Genomic DNA, 21,079 nt, shown 5'->3' with positions numbered 1-21,079 from the left:
GATTGGTGTTCTTGACCTCATAGAGATCCTTGAGCATCTTCCAGATCTCTGGTGCAATCTTGCAATCACAGATATGGAAGATAATGTAATCTTTGACTAACAATTTTAGGAGCATTCTCGCCTTAGTCTCCCTCTTGTCCCAGTATTGGATTGTTGTTATTGTTCCTCCTACAACGAGGTTTGACTTCACCTCATAATTGTTCACAATCGTCCATGCATTGTGTCCCTCAAGCAGGGTTTGCAGTCTGAATTTCCAACCAAAGTAGTTGGATCCAGCCAGCTTCTTGTTTTCATTGAGGTAAGCTTCTGCTACTTGATTATTCATCTTGAATGAATAAAAACTTCGACCTCAATAATTAAAAAAAACAACCCCGATCTTCTAAAAAAAGTTGTCTCGAATGCCTGATCCAAAAATAACTGAGCCCATATCCAAGACACAAAGATCCCAAATCTCCCTTCTTTTCAAAAAAAAATATGCCCCTCCTTTTTTTTTTAATTAAATAACTAAAAGACTTAAATTATTTAATAAAAAAAAAACTTAAATAAAAAAACCCCAATTTCAATAACCAGCCCCCTCCTTCTCTTCAATTACAATTTTAAAAAATACGCCCCTCCTTTTAAAACAAAAGCCCTCTATTTCTTTAATGGGAAAACTTGAATTCTTTAAGAATTAAAATTAAAAAAAAACGCCCCTCCTTTTATAACTGAATTTTAATTACTCCATGCACGCCGACATCCTTGAGTCATTTAAGGAACACTTGCTCGTGATTCCTTACAAAGATCTGCAGCTTGAGATTCTTTGCATAGCCAACAATGATACATCTCCCATTCTTTCTGCTTACCTCATCTATGAAGCTGGGGAACGAAAGATTATGCCCACTATTCAAGAAGAATTGAAGTAGAGAACACTGCTTTAAAGCCTTCTAATGCCTGTCAGCACGTTGCCTCCATGCAGTGTAGACATTTTGAATAATATGACACTTATTCACAGAGATTATCCCGATTATACACTATTGCGGAATACATGCACAATACATAACCTCCTCTACGTTGATCATCAATTTAGCAGCATTAAAATCAATGAAACATCAATCGCATGCACACATTGACACAATATGTAACCCGGGGAAAGCATACAGCTGAAAACCCCACACTATCTGTATATTATAATGATAGAGAACATGTAACAATACATAGTACAATACTCCTCGCAAGTACTCAGTACTATCTCCACCTGTTACACACAAACTAGCTCAGATCTGATGCCTCAAATCTCCTCCACTGTTTGCCTGCCTCCACTGCGCAATCCTGCAAGAGAATCAATCACTATGTGAATTTGAATTCCCTTGGTTATACTACGCAAGCCTCATTAACAATCTCCATCCATGCATGTGCAAATCTCATGCACAACTATAGTCACAACTGATAGCAAGATCAACCTCTAACACCTGTCTCCACTGAACTGTACATGCACTGAGTTAATTGATGTATTCTTTAGTTGCTTTATGAGTTAATAATTACTGAATTAATTAATAATTAATTCACATAACTCATCACTAGTGTATTCTTTAGTTAGACTAAAATACAACTAGTTCAACCAAGTCAAACTGAACACAACTCCATCAACTCCACCAAACTCAACCACATGAGTTCTAACTGAAGTCCTGCATGCAATAGCTCAACTGACCCACAAGAAAAGCGTATTTCCTTCTGACAGTTGCATGTGCCACATCTGTAGCTCAAACTGAAGTGCTCCAAGAGGATAAGATAATGTTTATAGTCCAAATATTATTATGAGCTAATAATATTCCACTGTTCTATTTTTAGCCTGGCAGTCTAAAAATAGAAACCGCCCATATGTCTAAAAATAAAAGTCCATCTATTTTTACCAACATGACCAATCATCCACAAATAGCATCCTGCAACTCATAGACCATGATCCATATGTCTAAAAATAGACATAGTCTAAAAATAGACTTTGCGCGAAAAATAGCCTGCAAGCCCACTTAGTGAAGGCGACTTCTTTCCACTAAGCTCCATCATCTTGTTGCATTCTCAACACTCCCTCTCAACAAGATATGGATTATCAGCAACCCCTATCCTGCCTCAGTGGTATTCGAATTTGCTCCTGGTGAGCGCCTTCGTCAAGATATCAGCATCCTGATCCTCCATTGGAATGTATGAAAGTAACATGATTCTCCACTACACACAATCTCTGATATGATGGTACCTGATGTCAATGTGCTTAGATCTATCATGAAATACTGGATTAACCAAGAGTTTAATGCAACTCTGGTTATCACAGTAAATCACAGTAGGCTCCAACTAACAACCGAACAACCCGACCAGAATCTTCCTCATCCATACAGCCTTGCATGCAGCCAAACTTGCTGCCATAAACTCGACCTCTGCTGAACTAAGTGCCATGGACCTCTGCTTCCTACTGTACCAAGAAACTGCTGTCGACCCGATACTAAAGACCCCTCCAGATGTGCTCTTTCTGTCCATTGGGCTCCCTGCCAAATCTGCATCCGTGAAGCCACATAGCTTCACCTCATCCTCCTGTCTGTACCACAATCCATATCCCGATGTGCCTCTGAGATAACGCAATACATGCTTGCCTGCCTTCCAGAAGAGCTTGGTTGGCTTAACCATAGCTTGTGAAAGCTGGTTAACAGCATAGCATATATCAGGTCGTGTATTGACCAGATACATAAGCGACCCCACCAACTGTCGATAAACAATGGCATCCACTACTTCCGCCGAAGTAGCATCCTCCTTCCTCCAACCTCCAGGAAGAGGAGTATCAACAGGCTTGCAGCCATGCATGTTGAACTTCTCCAGTATCTCCCGAGCATACTTACCCTGAGAAACAAATAGTCCATCACTGCGCTGCCAGATTTCCAATCCCAGGAAATAATGAAGGAGGCCCAAGTCCTTCATCTCAAACTCCTTAGCAAGATCATCCGTGCATGAAAGTATCAACAGCTCATCACCCGTTAGAATCAAATCATCTACATAAAGTACAATGATAAGCAACTTACCCTCCACCACAATCTGGTACAGGTTAGGATCCGCCTCACTCTTGGAGAATCCAAGTCTGGTGAAATAACTGTTTATCCGTGTGTACCAAGCACGTGGTGCTTGTTTCAACCCATACAATGCTCTCTTGAGCCTGCACACATGCAACTCGCTGCTGAGGATCTCGAAACCTTCGGGCTGTTCTATGTACACCTCCTCCTCAATGACTCTGTTGAGGAACACAGTCTTCACATCCATCTGATGAATATGCCACCCCATCTGCGCTGAGAGAGCAAGAATCATCCGTATGGAAGAATACCTTGCGACAGGTGCAAAGGTCTCCTCATAATCGATCCCCTCTATCTGTGAAAAGCCTCGGACAACAAATCTTGCCTTGTACTTCTCCAAACTCCCGTCAGCTGCCTGCTTAACTTTGTAGATCCATCTTGAACCCACCACTGATTTCCCTTCCAGTCTTGGGACAATCTCCCATGCACTATTTCTGACAATCGAATCATACTCTTCCACCATGGCGCCTACCCATGCGGGATCCTCCACAGCTTCCTCGAAAGAGGATGGCTCAGTCACAACACATTTGCTCATAAGAGCCATGTATCTAGTGTACCGATCAGGTGACTATCTCTGTCTACGTTGAGCTATAGGTGGTCCTACAACCTTCTCTGCATCTTGAGCCAGTCGCTCAGCTTTTGTCAAGCGCTTTCGCCCTCTGATGGTTGGAGCTGCGTGAGTGGTCTCTTCCACTCCATGAACTTCATCCTGTGGCTGACCCACGTCCTAAAGCTCATCCTTAGGAACTAATAGCTCCTCATCTGCATGCAAGTGTGGCTCCCTCTCAAGCGAACACTTCATGGCTTTCTCCTCCTGAAATTTTATATCCCATTGCACAACAGTCTTGCCACTATCTGGCAAATACACACGATAGTTGTGGGGCGTATCAGTGTACCCCACAAATATCCCAACCTATGCGGTCGGCTCTAGATTCTTCCTGGCATCCTTCGTCACATGCATGTAAACGTTAGAACCAAAAATCCTCAAATGAGAAATATCAGGTCTCTTACCAGAATAAGCCTCCTCGGGTGTACTCATGCCAAGTATCCTGTGAGGACAACAGTTCTGCACATATACTGCAGTATTTCATGCTTCCGCCCACAAGTGAAGGGGTAGACCCTGATCATGCAACATCGCCCGTGCAGCACCCATGATCGTTCTGTTCTTCCGCTCAACAACCCCATTCTGTTGTGGGTTATGGGAAGCTATGAGCTCTCTTCAAATCCCTTCTGCACTGCAGAAATCCTTGAACTCGCCAGAGATGTATTCACCACCATTGTCGCTCCTAAGAGCCTTCACCTTCTTCCCCAACTCCTTCTCGACCAATGCTTTGAACTCACAGAACTTTGAGTATGTCTCGCTCTTCTTCTGCATGAAGAAGATCCAGCACTTTCGAGAGAAATCATCAACAAAGATCACATAATACCTGTTCTTTGCTGTCGAAGCTACTCAGAAAGGTCCACACACGTCTGTGTGAATTCTCTCAAGGATCGTCATGGCGCGACTATCCTTCTCGTGAAAGGTGGCTTTCACAAACTTTCCCAAAGTACACCCCTTGCATTGATCTGACTACGCAAGAGTGCCTTTAGGAAGCCCAGTAGTGATCTGCTGCAGTATCTTCAAGGCTCCATGGTGAAGGTGACCCAATCTCCTGTGCCACAGCTCGCCATCATCCTGGCTCACCAATCCTTCTGCCTTGCATGCCATTGCTGCGCAGCCATCTACATGCAACTGATAAATGTTCCTGACTCGAACCCCTATCTTCCGGGTTTCTCCAGTTGTCTTGCTATGCAGGAAAGCCTTTTCCTCGCTGAAAACAACATCATATCCCTTGTCTTCTAACATCGCCACAGATATAAGATTCTTCTTCAATCCTGGAACATGCATCACTTCCTTCAATACGAAGGGTTTACTAGACTCCCTCTCAAAGGAAATGGTACCGATACCAGTCGCACTGTATCTACCATCATCGCCCATCTCGATGTGCACTCCAAGATCTTTCTCCTCCAGATCAGAAAACAAATCTCGATCTCCTGTCATGTGAAAAGACGCACCATTGTCCAAGAACCATACCGATCCCATCACACTTGATACCGAGCATGCGATCAATGAAAAATCAAGCTCAAACTGCGAGGCTAAGGCCTCTCCTGCTGAAAATCTAGCAGCTTGCTTGTTCTTCTTCTTCTGCGGACAATTAGTGGCATAGTGTCCGTACTGGTGACAGTGAAAGCACTTCACCTTGGACATATTCTGCTTCTTGCCTTTCGCACCGGAATGAGAAGCTTTCTTGTTCTTCCCCTTCTTTGCTTTGGCAGCCAAAGCGCAATTTTCTTCATCAGGTGCCTTTGATGAAGATCCGTCCCTCGTATTCCGCCTGATCTCCTCCTCCACAAGATCTGACCAAAGTCTCTCCCATCCTAGCAATTTCTCCCGACCATTGACAAAGTCCTAATAGGAATGCCAACTCTTCAGAAGACCAAGGAGAGCCAAGCTCACCAAGTCCTCATCATCGACAGTCACCCCCACACTTCCCAGCTCATCCCTGCACTGAGTGAACTTCGTGAGATACTTGGGCATACTGTCTCCCTTCTCGCATTTAATGTTTCTGAGTTTATCCTTGAGTGCCAACTTCCTCTGATCGCTCTTGCTTTGGAATAGATCTGTCAATGCTTTCCACATCAAGTATGGAGAAGCCTTTCCATGCAGGCTGGACACAATGTGATCCTTCACGCCCTCCAACAAAATCCTTCGACACTTTGCTGTCTTCTTTTGCCAAACCTCAGCTTCGACAACATCAGTAGGCTTTGGGACCTTAGCCTCTATGAACTCCTTCAACCCATTATCATCTAACACCGCCTCCATCCTGTCCTTCCATGCAATATAGTTCGAGCTGCCCTCAAGAGCATACTCCAATCGCAATCCGTTGAAAGACATTGCAACGTTGACACCAAGAAAACACTATTGCAAATCCGAATTCCACCAGCTCAAAACTCAACCGCCTCTGATCTAGAATTCGTGAGAACAAAGTATTTCTTGTACAGAGATTGACTGTATGGGCTTTTACCGGACATCTCACCTTCCAAAGGAAGGATGAATCCAGAGGCTACCTGGCCCGATTACAGACTCTGCCTGAAGAAAGAAAATGTAAACACTTTCTGAATAATAGATCTGATGATCAACTGCTCTGATACCATGTAGAAATTTTGAATAATATGACACTTATTCACGGAGATTATCCCGATTATACACTATTGTGGAATACATGCACAATACATAACCTCCTCTACATTGATCATCAATTTAGCAGCATTAAAATCAATGAAACATCAATCGCATGAACACATTAACACAGTATCTAACCCAGGGAAAGCATACAGCTGAAAACCCCACACTATCTGTATATTATAATGATAGAGAACATGTAACAATACATAGTACAATACTCCTCGCAAGTACTCAGTACTATCTCCACCTGTTACACACAAACTAGCTCAGATCTGATGCCTCAAATCTCCTCCACCGTTTGCATGCCTCCACTGCGCAATCCTACAAGAGAATCAATCACTATGTGAATTCGAATTCCCTTGGTTATACTACGCAAGCCTCATTGACAATCTCCATCCATGCATGTGCAAATCTCATGCACAACTATAGTCACAACTGATAGCAATCTCAACCTCTAACACCTGTCTCCACTGAACTGTACATGCACTGAGTTAACTGATGTATTCTTTATTTGCTTTATGAGTTAATAATTAGTGAATTAATTAATAATTAATTCACACAACTCATCACTAGTGTATTCTTTAGTTAGACTAAAATACAACTAGTTCAACCAAGTCAAACTGAACACAACTCCATTAACTCCACAATCAACTCCACCAAACTCAACCACATGAGTTCTAACCGAAGTCCTACATGCAATAGCTCAACTGACCCACAAGAAAAGCGTATTTCCTTCTGACAGCTGCATGTGCCACATCTGTAGCTCAAACTGAAGTGCTCCAAGAGGATAAGATAATGTTTATAGTCCAAATATTATTATGAGCTAATAATATTCGACTGTTCTATTTTTAGCCTAGCAGTCTAAAAATAGAAACCGCCCATATGTCTAAAAATAGAAGTCCATCTATTTTTACCAACATGACCAATCATCCACAAATAGCATCTTGCAACTCATAGACCATGATCCATATGTCTAAAAATAGACTTTGCGCCAAAAATAGCCTGCGGGCCCACTTAGTGAAGGCGACTTCTTTCCACTAAGCTCCATCATCTTGTTGCATTCTCAACACACAGCTCACACCTACCAACACGCATCTACTGGCCACGCTGCCTCCACACAGTTTTCTTGTTCTACGACCTCCATGCCTCAATCACATGATCTCCTTCCTCCTCGGAAGACCGCAACGACCTCGGCCTTAGGAGCAGATCTTGCCTCCTCAGTGGATCACGCACACCTTGCCTTTGTTGATCTTGCCTTGCCTCCTTAATGGATCATTGAAGAATACCAATACATTGCCTCCTCCTCGCAGCTGCAACCTCTTCTGCCCCAATCGACTTTTGTGTTTCCTCTACTCAGCCAGACAGCCAAAAAAATCATGGCCTTCTTAGATGGCAGCCCAAAACAATACATGCAACATGCAAAAAAACAATGCAGCATTTTTTCCCTCACAGGATCAACGCACTTTTCCTCAAATCCCTCGCGCCGATCTGGAAATGAAAAATTACGTAAGTTTTCTCCTTAAAATCCGCGTTGATTCCGCCACAGTCGTGCCAACCTCTCTCTGCTGAAGTACAGTCTTCCTCAGCTCTGAAGCTCTGATACCATGTCAAAATGAGATCCTTGAATTAATACAATAAAAACTCACTGGTCATCTCCACAAAGGAGACTCTGAACCAGGAGAGTTTGGCTCTAAAGAACGCTCTACATTCTTAATAAACATCAAACATTATATAGCACACATAACTATAGGGAAGTTAGAACCATACCCTAAGAAATAGAAACTAATTCCTATCCTAAGGTCTTGTGAACCAACTCACACTATTATAGGATTATCCATTATCTTCAACAAATTCATGCTTTGTCTCCTTTCTATTTCCTACAAATTGATATCAGAGTGAGTTTTGAGACATAGAAAATCTATAGTCGCACTATGCATGTGTGAGTAATAAGATAGTCGGGAGTTTCTCAGCCACTGTAGCCGAGCTTGTTTGGTTTGTAGACAGCATAGATAGAATTTCTTGAAGAAGTAGCCGCAGCTGCTGTGAACACCCATCATCGGGGGAAATTGAGTAGTCAAAAAGCAAGCCGTCGTTTAACAAAGCAATTAGTGTTTGCCGCAACTCAATACAGAGTCAACGTGTTTGAAAGTCGAAAGGCATAGTCACATAGGCTTTAAAAGTCATGTGATCTTTTCTAAACTCATAAAGTGAAGTGGGTACAATTTTCTCAGGTAGTTTTATCATAGGATTTTTTAAAAGAGTGATTATAAAGAGTTTTATTTTATATATAGATCTTTTTTATATAAAAGAATTTTTATATTAAAAAAATCATAAAGGGTTTTATTTTATAAAGGAAATTTTTGAAGAGAAGAGATTTCTTTTGAAAAAGAAGCTTTGCAAAGCTTATTAAAAGAGAAAATTTAAGGCTTTTTTGAAGAGATTTTTTTTTAGAGAAAGATGGCTTTCTTAAATTTCCAATGCCAGTTTCCACCGTTTATAGGGAAGGATTATGATCTGTGGGCCATTAAGATGGCGACCACATTGCAGGCTCATGATGTTTGAGACTATGTCCGACTTGGGTTTTCAGGACCTAAGAATGAAGCAGAAGAACAAGCTCTCTGTAATACAGAGGGAACAATGGAAGAAAGACAAGAAGAAGAATGCACAAGCATTGCAGCTTATCCAGCAGGGAGTGGACCGAGCAGTGTTCCAGAAGATTATGATCACGTCTTTAGCAAAAGTAGCATGTGATACTTTGGCGACAAACTATACAAGTATGGCAAAAGTCAATATTGTTAAGTTGTCGAATACTAGGAGAGGCTTTCAAAGTCTGCAGATGAAGGAGACAGAGGACATCGATTATTTCATGAATCGGGTCATAACTGTCATAAATCAGTTAAGGATTTATGGTGAAGACATTAAATATCAAACAGTGGTTGAGAAGATCCTCAAATCTTTGTCTACCAAATTTGATGTTGTGGTAGTAGCCACAGAAGACGCCAAGGATTTGGCGTCATTGATAGTTGATGAGCTGATGGGATCACTTCTATCACATGAGGCAAGGATAGACAAAAATAAGGATTCCACTTTAAAGACTGCTTTCAAAAGTCAAGTTTCTATTTCAAGAGACAGAGGTCGAGGAAAAAGTAGATCGAGAGGTAGAGGACGAAGCAGAAGATATGGTGGTCAGAGAGATGGTCGAGAAGAGCATGAACATGAAATTGGAAGCAACTACAGAAGCTTCAACAATAATCAAAGAGTTGACAAATCAAAGGTGACATGTTATTATTGCAATACATTTGGTCACTATGCTCGTGATTGTAGGAAGAAGATAGCTGATTAAGGGAACCAAAGAGCTAATGTCACTACAGAGAGTACTAACTCCATGTTCCTAGCTTGCGATACCATGCATGAACCTTCTGATAGTGTGTGGTTGTTAGATAGTGGTTGAAGAAACCACATGATAGGAAAAAAGTATTTGGTTGCAAATTTCGATCAATCTGTGAAAACAAAGGCAAAGTTGGGGACTGACAAGACATTCTGACCAAACAAGGGGAGCCGAAGATAATATCAGAGGTATATTATGTTCCTAGTCTCAAACATAATTTGTCAAGCGTTGGTCAATTGACACAGAAAGGGTAAAGAGTTCTCTTTCAAGGTCAAGAATGTGTAATATATGACATGCCCCCAAGTAAGCAGCTTATAGAAAAGTTGCAGATGACGAGGAATATACTCTTTCCTCTAATTATGAATTACAGTGGTCAGGTGAGTTCTTTTACAGTTGCATGTTCTAATGATTATTGGTTATGACACTTTTGATTTGGACACTTGCACTTTTCTGGTTTAATATTGTTGCAGCAGAAACAGATGGTTAGAGGATTACCTCCCATCAAAGAACCTGCTAGTACTTGTGAGTGTTGCATCTTGGGAAAGCAACACTGTGAAGGTTTTCCAAAGGGATTTGCATACAAAGCAAAGAAACCTCTTGAACTAGTGCATACAAACTTGTGTGGACCTATGAGGACACAATCGACTGGTGGAAGTTGTTACTTCCTTAGTTTCATTGATGACTACAACAGAAAGACTTGGGTTTACTTCTTGAAGTAGAAGTATAAAACTTTTGCAAAGTTCAAAGAATTCAAAGCCTAAGCAGAGAACCAAAGTGACCAAAAAATCAAGGTATTGAGGTCATATCATGGTGGAGAATATGATTCAAAGACATTCCATGATTACAACAAACAACAAGGAATTAGAAGACAATTTACAACTAGGTACACACCACAACAGAATGGTGTAGCAGAGAGAAATAACATGAAAATTATGAACATGGTAAGAAGCGTGTTGAAAGGCATAAACTTGTCTAATGAGTATTGGGCAGAAGCAGTTGCATGTGCTATTTATGTGATCAACCGATCTCATAAAAAGAGTGTGATGAACAGAGTACCAGAACAAGCATGGTCAGGTATGTCTTGCAGCGTATCTCATCTCATAGTATTTCGATGTGTAGCTTATGCACATGTGCCTAAGGAGAGAAGATACAAATTGGATGATAAAAGTGAAAAATGCATATTCACTGGAAAATATTCCAAAGATTTGTTGAAAATATTCAGAATGGAAAATTGCAAACCTACCCCTACACCAGTTGCAATAGGTACAAAGTTAAGCAAGGATGATAAAGGATCATATGTGAATCCAACATTATTCAAAAGATTGGTTGGCAACCTCATGTATCTCACAGCTACAAGACTGGATACCATTCAAGGAGTGAGTTTGATTTCTATATTTATAGAGACTCCAAAAGACACACATTGGAGCACGGGAAAAGAATTCAGAGATACATAACAGGAACTAGAGATTGTCACATAATGTATGCAAGCACAGAAAAGAAGGATTTGATTAGATACACAAATAGTGATTTTGCAGGTGGTTTGGATGATAGGAAGAGCACTTCTGGTTTTGTGTTCCACCTTGGTTCAGTTGTGATTTCATGGGCATCTAAGTTCGTCAGCAGAAGCAGAATATGTAGCAGCAACATCAACAACATGTCAAGCAGTGTGGTTAAGAATAGTATTTGATGGACTCAAGCAGAAACAACAAGGATCAACAACAATATATTGTGACAACACCTCAGCGATTGCACTATCCAAAAATAGTATGTTTCATCAAAAGAGCAAGCATAATGATACTAGATATCACTTTATTAGAGAACTTGTGAGCAATGGAGAATTTCATTTGAAGCCTTGTAAATCTAGTGATCAATTGGTTGATATATTTACTAAGTCATTAGCAAAATATGTGTTTGAGTTTCATAGGAGAAATTGGGCATTGAAAGCCTAGCTGAGACATAGACCAGCAGGCATGTTTGAGTTGTCATGAGTCAAGTTTTATTTTAGCAGTCATAATTAAGGGGGAGTGTTAAAATAAGATAATTACTCTTGCATGAGGAGTTGGCTAAACATAGAGATTCAGTTCACTGAGTGATTGAGTGTTGAGTCAAGTCGAGTTAAGTGATAGACGACTTTTAGTTTGTGGTTGCATGTCAAGATATTTTAGGCAAGTCACTAGTTGGAAAAGGTTTAAATATGCTTCACTGGGTTCATTGTATGCATCATTTTTTGTGTGATCAATAGAAGAGCATAAACTCATGTTTTATGTGTGATTCATGCTTTGTCTCCTCCACATTTCCTACATGAATATAGAGGGTATGGAACTGATTAATCAGAATCAACTACTTACTTTACTTTGGTTTGGTCTTTATCTTGCATTGGTCAGGATGTTGAATGGAGTGATGTTGGGTAAGTTGTTGGTCCAACTTCTACATATGTACCCAAAGCTAATTTCTCTTGCATCTTTGTCTAAAAATGGATTTGGAACGGGTTCTTCAAATGAATCAACTAGATCAACTTATGCTTAATCAACTGCTTAACCAACAAATGAATTAATTGGATAAACTTTTAGCTCTTCTACTAATGCTTATGTTGTATTACGCGCTCTTCATGTTGTATTATGCACTCCTCAAACTCTCTGAGGTAAGTGTGAGAGTTAAGTGGAGACGCCAAGTGGGCCTCATATAAGGGAGGCCCTTGCATGAGGTCTAGATGCATATTATTGGTTATAATGTTTGTTTTTTGTTTTTTTATTTTACTATTTCATTTCATTTTTTTTTTTAATTGCAATGTGTTTCAATTTCAAGTAGCGTAAAGTATCTAAGTCACTTTTCCCCAGTCTACTAATTTCAATGGTGGCCCAAGTTATAGAATGACCCCAAAAGGTCCAATTGTTGTGTGGTATCTGGAAATCCCAATTTGAGGCCATCGTTAATAGCTTATGGACCTTGGCTAGAATGTAGCCACCCATAGTCGAATTGTTGTGTAAACATGTAAGCACATCTTAGGATTTGAAGCAGGTTTTTCCTCTGTATAATGTTGAAGGAAAAGATAACAAAAGTCCAATGGAGGTGAAGCCACTGAGGGGCACAATATGAGATCAAATTATCTTCTTTACACAAAGCATCAAGCTTAGTAAGGTGACATTTCGAACATGGAGATAGTTGTGCAACATTAAATCCTTTTGCCAAATGTAGATTCTTTGTTTTTAATTTGGATTTTCGCATAAGTGCATTATAATGTATTCTTTGAGAAAAAGAAGTTATAATATTTGATAGCCTTCTTTTGGTGAAGCATTTAGTCATTGCTCTGATTTAGATGGCTTTTGATATTAACTTTAGTTCTATCAAGTAAAGTTTGTGTCAATGGAATCTTTCTTTTGTTCAAGGGATTTAGAAAATGTAATAATTAAATAGGGTACTTGTAATTTGTTAGCATAGTTGTCATATACAAATTTAGTGCTTTTTATACAATTTTGCAGATATGTACTCTAAAGTATTCTTTGAGAAATATAAGCTATAATGTTCAACATGCATCCTTTGGGTGAAATTTGTATCATTGGTTTGTTTCAGATGTTACTAGTATTAAATTTAGTTCTATTAGAGAAGGTTGTGTTACTGAAATCTATCATTTACACATGGGGTTTAAAGAATGCAACATCTAATCATAGGCCTATAATTTGTAAGCATTGTTTCCATATATGATTCAAATTTTGTATGACACCATCTAAGAAGAGCATCATAGTTAAAGCCACTAGTAAACTCATTTTTGAGCATGTTTGTGTTCATTTTGGGATACCTAGAACCATTATTTCAGATAGGGATAGTAGGTTCCCCAATATCTTTTGGTTCACCCTATGGTCTTTAATGGATATCAAGTTGGAAAAATCGACTACCTCTCATCTCGAAGCAAATGGAAAAATATTAAGTGGTTAATAGAATGATTTTTCATATCTTGCTCATGTGCAACTCAAAATATCCATGCACATGGGATGAAATCCTTCCATATGTTCAACATAGCTATAATAGAACCCTCCATAGCTCTATTGGCCACATTCATTTTTAGGTGTGCTTAGGTTTCTAACCGTTGGTCTTAACCAGTGTAGCACTTCCCATTACATATTCACTGTAGAGTCTTCCCATGCTCAAGCTCATGGATATAAGGTGGCTAACTTTGTAAAAAAAATCTAACAGCTTGAACAACATGTTCATGATATCCTACAAAAAGTCAATTCCAAGTACAACTAACAACATGAAAAACATTGTGTTCCACACAAGTTTCATGTTAGTGATAAGGTTTGGTTACATTTACAGAAAGGGTGCCTCATAGGCCCCCATAAGAAGCTTAGACCATTATGATATGGGACATACATAATCACAAAGGCTATGAGTGAAAATGCTTTTGAATTTTCATTTTCTTGCACCAAGTATCTAATATGGAGTTTTTTTTACCATATTTTCCACCTATGTTGGATACCTTGGAAGTAGTTCAGAAATTGGGTCCCATAGAACTTAATCCCTACTACATTGAACATTTTATATTGGACCGAATCAAGGACACAAAGACAAGATATTTTCCAATAGAAAATACTATGCTAATAGGTTGTCAAAGTAGGGAAACTTATTCACCAAGGCAAGTGGCTCACCAAGAGCCAATTTTAGTAGAAGTTTCCCCGCCTAATAAGCGAAATTGATGCGATGGATACCATTTCTTCCTAAGGAGGGAGGAATAATCTAGGTGGATATCTGTAACCACCCACCTCTTCCACCAACTCAATGGTTCTCTATCTTCCTACACATTTGTTTGTGGCTTTTCAGGCCCCAAACTTTGGAGGCAATTTTCAAGCCCTAGACAATGTTTTTGGCCATTTGGGGGGCAATTTTCAAGCCCTAAAAATGACGTCAACCAGGCTAATGATGACGTTAGCAACACAGACAGTCGTACAAATGATGACATGGAAGTATAGTCAGTGGGGTGTCAACCAATCAAAGGATGACATGTGGCAGATGACTATCTAGACAGACGATGATGTCAGCAACATAATCAACAATATAGACCAATAAGAACATGCCACATGGCACCCATTTGGAAGTGGGACGTTTCCATTAATGGAGCGACATTTTGACACTTCGCAGCAGATGAAAATGATGAAATTGTTGCCTACTTCATTTTTCCATTGACCTCTAAAAATTTGGCGATGGTTTTTGACTATTGTTGATTAAAAATTTTAAATTTTAAATTTGGGGTGGTTGGCGACCCGACCGTTGGACCCGTCGACCCCTCCTTATTTGCATGGTATATATATATCGCCCAACAACCATATCATTAGTGGATTGGTGGGGTTTGAAACCGCGTTGTCCAGGTGGTCATCCCACCAACTGGCGGTCCATTCAAGACGGAACCCAAAATTTGAAACACTATGCCATTTAAAATTAAAATCCCTATTGTTAAAATAAAACTAATGCTAGCCATATATGGGGGAGTCCTGTGGGTTTGAATCTGAGACCTCTGTCCTCCTATTTTTAAACACTAGCCAATGTGCGAGACAAGCAAACATTAGTAGGTTCGTCGGCAAGCATTATTTAAGGCTCATTTTTCACCCATTTGGCCCATGGACAGAAGAGAATGGAGGAATAGAGGTGGAAGCTAGCTAGTAGTGGAACCATGAGCATGGAGAGTGATGCACAGAACCATGATGCAATTCTAGGTGGCGGAACCCTGACACTGAGAATCTTTGAGGAATCTTTAGATTCCTTTGGGCAACAAATTTTGATGGTGTCAGAAACATGCTAAGTTTAAACTCATCTGAGTCAGTTTCTTGCCAGAAGTCTAATGGTGCAGTCCATTTCTTCATCTAAGCAGTGGAATTTTTTCCCATGTCTAGAAGAAAATATTGTGAGGAATCTAAAAGATTCCTAGGGAGCCCAAATTTGACCGTGACTGAAAGGGGTCGTGTTTATACTCAAATTTCACATTTTTTCGCAAGGAATGTGATGACATAGGTTGTTTCTTCATCCAAGTTTGTGATTTTCATGTCATTTCTAGACTTGGAGGTATAAGGTGTATTTTTGCCATGTGTTTATTTGATTCTGTTGAGATTATGATTTGAATATAAGGTCCATGTATGCCACCTTGTGAGAGGATCATTGTATGCCACTTTATTTCAGAGATTTTTTGTTTGCCATGTTGAAGGAGAATAACTTGTGAGTGAGAGTTTTCTCTAAGAGAATGTATCTTTGGAGAGACATCCCACTCTAAATAAGGGGTTCACCCTTGTATTGACAGAGATTGCATATGCGTTCATCATGTTTTTGGAGAGACTAATGAAGCAGTCTCCCCATTCTTGACCCAGGGCTCGGAGATGTAATCCACATTAGACAAAATTTGTTATCATATCATGCATTTATGATTTCTTCCTATTTATTCCTTGTTTCATGTTGATGGTTTGTTGAAGTGTTGTTTAATAGTTCTCATTACACATGATTTCACGTGCAAATATGCCTTAGTAAAAGGTCCTGTATAATAGAATTTTTTGTTTGAAAGCATTCATGAAAATTTCTCAGATAAAGTGGTATGAGAGCGATCTGACCATTTTTCCAGGGATTGTGAATAACATCATGGGAAAAGGATTGAAGCAAAAAAGAATTGAAGAATTGGAAGAGATTAACCATTGCATTCACGCATAGAATGCAGATTTTTGAAGACTCCTCCAAGATGCAGAAGAAAAGTAGTGGAAATCGAAGCTCATGTTGGAGAAGGTTGTGGAGGAAATAATGGGAGAATGTTCCACTAAAAAAGGAGAGCTGGACAAAGAAGATGATCAAGCATCATCAACATGATCAAAGGTAAAAGAAACTTCTTCTTCTCATGATTTTATTTCTGTTGGAAGCATTGAGATACCCATTGCAGGAACTAACATGAGACTCCTCACCAAGATGGGGTATAAAGGAGGACTTGGTGTTAATGGCCAAGGAATGACTTAGCCATTGGAGGTTAATGGCCAAGGAAAGTGAACCAACAGTTGTATATATTAAGAAATGAAAGAGGAAGCATACTACCTAGGCCTTGATGTTAGTAAGCCCTCCTTGAGTGAATGTCCAAGTCCAAGCTCAAGCTCTCCAAGCACTCCTTCTCCAAGCAAAAATGAATAGCATGTAGGCACTATCTCAACGTAAGGGTGAAAATAATCAAAGACCAACCATTTGGGAATGGGAGAGGATGAATATATAAGAAGGGAGAGGGAGTTAAGATCTCTCCAAATATTGGGGAAGGCCCTCATCTCAAGGAGGAAGCTCAAAGGAATAAGATGAAAGGGAAATATTGGGAGAATTTGACAACATCCACAACAAACAACCTCCAGCTCGTCGTTTTGGAAGCCTCAAGATCACGAATCTTCTTGTCCTCTTTGGGAAAACTTACCTTTTAGGGATGAACGTGAGTATTGTTGGGGCAAAGTGATTGCTTGTCATTTAATCTATCAACCTAGGGGTTTCGTAAACTTGTGAAGTATGCGTGCACTGTATGTGCTAGAAATTGTCTTTCAGTTTAGATCAAAATAACTACAAAATAACGAAACCCAATTCATCTCATCTATGAAATCAAATAATGTAAATGAAATTCAACTAACCTGTGAAATCAAAAACAACTAATCTATACTTAGTTACTCCAGCATTCAATTATGAAGTGTTACCTTCTTGAGATGATGTGTAAGCAACTATTTATACTTTAACTTCTATTGTCCTAGAAAAGAAATTAAAGTGTGCAGAAAATAACTCAATAATTGCACGTATTAAATATTCAACCACTCAATCTTGAAATATGATTAAATCAATTTATTAGAATGATCTTTAGGAATATTAGTTTATGCAATTAAATGATGATCTTAGAAGCAAATATAAAAGCATGAAAAAGTAAAGCTCAATGATTGCATAGGTTGAACATTCAATCATCCAATTTGAAGTCACCTTCTTGGCCTAATCTTTTATTCGATTATACAATGAATTAATAGTTTGATCTAAGAAAGTAAATAACAAAACATGAAAGGAAATTGAATAACTATAGCTCTTGCCTCAAACTTAATCCAATTGGAAAACACATAAATCTTTTCTATTGAAATGTTTTTAGAAAAGAAAAGATTACACAGTCATTCTAAAACTAATACTAAGAAAGCAAATGAACTTTAATCTATAAAAGCGATTAAATCTCACACATTTTAGGTAGCTGATCTAAAAGTGTGAGAGATGGTAAATCAAGATGCTCCATTTGTAAGCAAAACCAAGTCAAAATGAAGGAACGTTCATGAGTAAGGTGCCACAATCTAATTATGTATTCAAAGCTTGAGCATAACTCCAATTTTACACATGAAAATGATAGGAGAAAACTTCCCCTATTTATACAAAAAGATGAGAAGTTATCTCATTAATGAGAGTCCATGAATTTCTCCCCATATCTCTAGAGTTACAATCAAAATAGGAAATGATAAGACACATGTCTTCTTAGAATTTCAATACAAATAAGAAATGAGACACATATCCTCATGATCCCATGATCTTCTCCACTAAAATTCGAATTTGATTTTGGGAGGCCACACAAGGGTCTTTTAGAATCTTCCTTTTGACCTACACATGTCAACAATCTCATCCCACTTGTTAGGTATAAGCATATGCACATTATTTTCTAATTTTTAACCATAAATTCACTTAAAAATGCTAAGAATTAATAAAGTTTGGAAAAACATAAATGTGACCCAATAATGATAATGATAAGGTAAATGTAATGAAATGGAGGTAAATGTAATGAAATAGAGGTGGAGTGAAGGTGACAATATGGAAATATAAGTGAAAATGTAATGGAAGTGAACGACAATTTCAAGGCCCAACATACCGCCCAACTGAATCTATTGCATGTCCTCATGCAATCTATTACATTAATTCTTTTTGATCCTTGAGCTTTGGCTTAACTTTGCATGATATCATTTGATAACTTCATACTTCTACAAAATCTTTTAGTTGAATTGCAACATGGTTGGTTCTTGTGTTACAACCATATTTTGTTGTTGCATTCATTTTTTATCTTTGAATTTTTCATAATGATAATTTGATTATTGTTGCAAAGTATATTTTTATTAGATTACATCATAGTTGGTTCTTGTGTGACAACCATGATTGTGTTTGTATCCAATTATCTTTTTTAGTACTTTTGACATGCCTTTGTATGCTCATAACAATAATGTAATAGTTAATATCTTTTGAAAGTATGTGGGCTTTTGAATGTGATATGAATATGGAAAAATATGAATATGAATGTATCCCCCCAACTGATGATATTGACAATTTTATGAGATGAGGAAGAGAAATGTTTTTTTTCCAAAAAATTAGCATTCTAGATTTTAAAGGAATTTTATGTTAAAAAGTTAGAAAATGACATACCTTAACTTACCCTTTAGAAATGGATGAGCTCTATGTGTGGTTGCTGCAAAATTCTGATCATAATATTCTTCAAGTGGCTGGACAAGTCATGGAGAAAAGAGTCAAGATGACTTTTTATTTGCTTTTATTAAAACTTGTTGAATCTGTTGCAGAATAGTGTTGATTCTACTACTGCCATTTGATTCTGCAGCTATCATCAAATTCTGCAGCTGCTATCTGATTCCGCAGCTGCTGTCTGATTCCACAACTGCTATCTAGTTCTGCAACTGTTGTCTGATTCCGCAGCTTCCATTTGGTTCTATAGCTGCATATCTTCTACATTTGCTCCAAAATGCTAAAAATGATAGTCTTCATGTCTTCAAAACTCATTGGCACAATTCCTGCTATGTGAATAAATGTTCTGATGTCGAACATAGCAGGAAATTGTTGACTTAGTGGCCATTAATGGATGCCACTAGTCAACACGAGAACTCTCATCATTGATGACAATGAGAGTCAAGATGCCCAAACACATCTTGCTAAGTACAAATAATTTTGTTGTTGTCAAGTACCTAGAAGATCTGATGAACAAGGGACATTGATGTATTCCCATTGTTCGTCGGCATGAGGACTTGCCATTAAGGCATGCAAGCCTCAAGGTGTTTTTGCAAGGATTTTAGACTCAAAGGACTATGGACTCAATAATTTGCATTGAAGCAGGGTTTATTTGCGAAATGAAAAAGGATAGGAAAGGAAAAATGAAAATGGAAGATGACAATGGAAAATAATAATGACAATGGGCAATAAGCATGTAAGTGAGCTTCTTGCTTTTATTTGTGGGTCAGGCGGAAAGTGTATGTGAATAAAGGAAAATGAACAACTGACTCTTGCTGGGAAAAATGATTGTGGCTTGCTTTGAATTGCTTGGTTGGATTTATAATTCAAAAGGGAGGAAAGGTAATGGTTTTGGTGGATATGGACATGGACTTGTTCTTATGTTTCTCATGGAATCGATCCTTTGAAGACCAATTGTGTGCACAATTAGTTTTCTTCAATGATCATTTGATCATCCCAAACCTGCAAAAAAACTTGACATAAAGAACATAAGTGTGTTAAAAAAGAAATGGCCAAATTACTTTCTGATTCTTATGCAAAATGTAAATGTCAAATAAAACAAATTAAGGAAAATCAAAAGTGTTATATTCAGTCCAATTCATGATATTGATAACAATCCATTTTTAAGAAATAACCATGAAAATTAAATTAACTCTCTGTTGTCGGATGACTTCATGCACTGTGCTCAGTAAAACAATTGGCATCACAAAGATTTGTTGTGCTCTGCAAGTTAAAACTTCATAGAAAAATACATAGCAACAATATTAATGCCAAATGTTCATAAATCATCTAAATAATTTTCCAATTGTTTTGCAAGCCATTATTGAATCGTCATTTGTGCTGCAAAAATAACATGCTGTCAAAAATTTCTGAAGCGGCAAAAGTATGAAAAAGTACTTGTACAAAAAAAAATTATTTCAATCAAATTTTGCAAGTATTTTTCACATTATAAATTGTTTCAATAAATTGATTGCATATGTATTAATCATCACAAATTTATTTATTTTTTATTTTTTATTTTTTTTAATTATTTTTTTTCACAAATAAAATGATTTCTTTCATTCAATATTTGAAAATTATTGTTGTTCGTTGTATCACCCACAAATCTGAATTCATTGATTGTGTATTCACACTTCATAATATTCAAAACAAAATCACTCCCTAATTGCATTGACACGTGACAAAACGAGTATACACATGGGTGCAGCATTAAGTTAGCGATTTCTTCCAAGTGTTCAAAGATGTAAGGAGGGTAAATATGTTGAAGAGGAGCAAAATTCATTGTTTGATTAAAAGTATTAGTGAATTAAATTTTTTATTGCTAGCAAAACCTCGTGCATAAAAAAAATATGTTTT

The sequence above is a fragment of the Pinus tabuliformis genome, chromosome 4_1 (genome assembly GCF_031772625.1).
Source record: "Pinus tabuliformis cultivar Carrire ecotype Pingquan chromosome 4_1, CPIR1, whole genome shotgun sequence".
NCBI lineage: Eukaryota > Viridiplantae > Streptophyta > Pinopsida > Pinales > Pinaceae > Pinus > Pinus tabuliformis.
The sequence above is the reverse complement of the archived record's forward strand: the minus strand, read 5'-3'. Positions refer to the sequence as shown.